This window comes from Trachymyrmex septentrionalis, unplaced genomic scaffold, assembly GCF_001594115.1.
Source record: "Trachymyrmex septentrionalis isolate Tsep2-gDNA-1 unplaced genomic scaffold, Tsep1.0 scaffold764, whole genome shotgun sequence".
NCBI classification, from domain to species: Eukaryota; Metazoa; Arthropoda; class Insecta; order Hymenoptera; family Formicidae; genus Trachymyrmex; species Trachymyrmex septentrionalis.
In genome coordinates, this window is record NW_017305951.1 from 7382 (window position 1) to 9260 (window position 1879).

A 1879-nucleotide genomic window follows, 5' to 3' on the forward strand; every position below is an offset into this window, starting at 1 on the left:
CGTTGATGCAATCCTGATATATAGAAATGATATACAGAATGTTCCGTATTTGGGACTATTTTTATGTGCAGATAAAGTAGATTGAACTGATTGTAAATTGAAAAATCCTGTATCATTTTGTAATTTGTACAATAGTTTCAAAAAATTGCCGAAAAATCGACGCATAAGATAACTTTAAGACATTTTTTAGAGTTCTTTATGAATTTTAAAAATGTTTTTTCAAAGAACTCTTAAAGATATCTTAAAGTTGCCTCATGCGTCAATTTTAGACATTCTGCTTATTGCGTAATAATTGCGAAAATTGCAAAATGATACAGAATTCCTTCCGGTTTAGTTTAATCCGCTCTATCTGCACATAAAAATAAAAAAATTTCAAATATTCTGACACCCTGTATAGTTCCTGTAATTTACATATTAGAGTGTGTACACAAAATGCTATAACAGCCGATTGATATAATTTTATGTGAAAATCTGGTTTTTCCATAACTTCAAAAATTGAAAGTCACGTGATAAACAAGGTGTGTTTGGTGATCAAAAAAGTCATGAGTATATATATTCCTTATGGCAGTTAGGATTTTTTTTCACCCGACTGGAACGTCCTTGTTTATTAACTATTATCATGACAGTTTTTAGGAGTTACGAATTATTCTCTCAAGTGGATATAGATAGGAATGCGGAAGAGAAATTCTCATAGGAATTAAAGATCTATAGGATACTGCATTTTGACATAGGAACATGTAGGTTTACATAGGAGTTAGGACATAGGAGATATGCATACGTCATCCTATGGTAATCTATAGACATTTTCAGTCCCTATGGGACACCTCTCCTTTGTCTTGCATACGCCTACATGTTGCTATACGTCAAACTGATATCCTATACACCTTTTAGTTCTCATGGGGCATTTGTCTACATTTCTGTGAGTCCTCTATTACCCTATTTGCATTCCTACGAATGTCCTACATATACCTATAATGTGCAAATCCTATAGGTAACTACACAAACTCCTACAGAATCTTATAGTCCTCTAGGAACCCTGAAAAAACTCATGGGAATTTGCAGCAGAGATACTTTTTCTTATACACAAGACAACCGCCAAACTATCACGTGAACCTTGTATTTCTATTAGTTATAATTCTGAATCGCTGACGATGCTGACTTGAAGAATAGATTCGAATCTAAATGCAAGTTGGCCGATTCAATCAATCAGCGCCTCGCTATGATTGATCTACTGAGGATCAGCAGTTAAAATCGGCAGTCGGGTCGGTAGTCTGATATGATCTTAAAGGAATACTGAAGATAGAACAAATTACCGTATACAAGAACCATATGAATTTGCGAGACAAACACCGACTCTAGTGAACTGAGAATCGGCCAGCTACGTAAGTCCGAAGTAGTACACATATCTTCGATGTTGCTTCACGAAATCGTTTCTTCGCGAATACTTCGCTGTTTCTCGGTTTTTCGTAAATCTTATGAATTTAAACGATTTACGATCTTTCCTGTTAATGGTGATCAAAAAACGTTCTGAAAAAACGGTCTGAAGTTATTTTCTTTTAAAACCGCATGAACACAGTATATTCGCCGCAGCCGCCAGCTACAACAGTAGTCAGATGTTTGGACATTACTATACATTTAATAAAAATTAATTTAATTATTATCAGAAAAATATACTATGAAAAAAAGAAACAAAGAACAAGATTCACGCTGATTGACATCGTGGACGCGTGGGACTTCAATTAGCTATCCGCGCACTTTGCTCAGCTATGGTACATCGATTAATAACGTTCTACGTTTACAAATATATAACTCACGCTGAAATTTTTAATATCGTTTTTACTATTACGCACTGGCACTACTGGAAACGCGTTCACAAGAA

The 1879-nt window shown here is 34.8% G+C and overlaps 1 pseudogene; it reads right to left on the reverse strand.

Moving 5' to 3' along the window:
* Positions 1-1404, reverse strand: part of LOC108754148 — an 8780-nt pseudogene extending 7376 nt beyond the window's left edge.
* Positions 1405-1879: the final 475 nt, after the last annotated feature.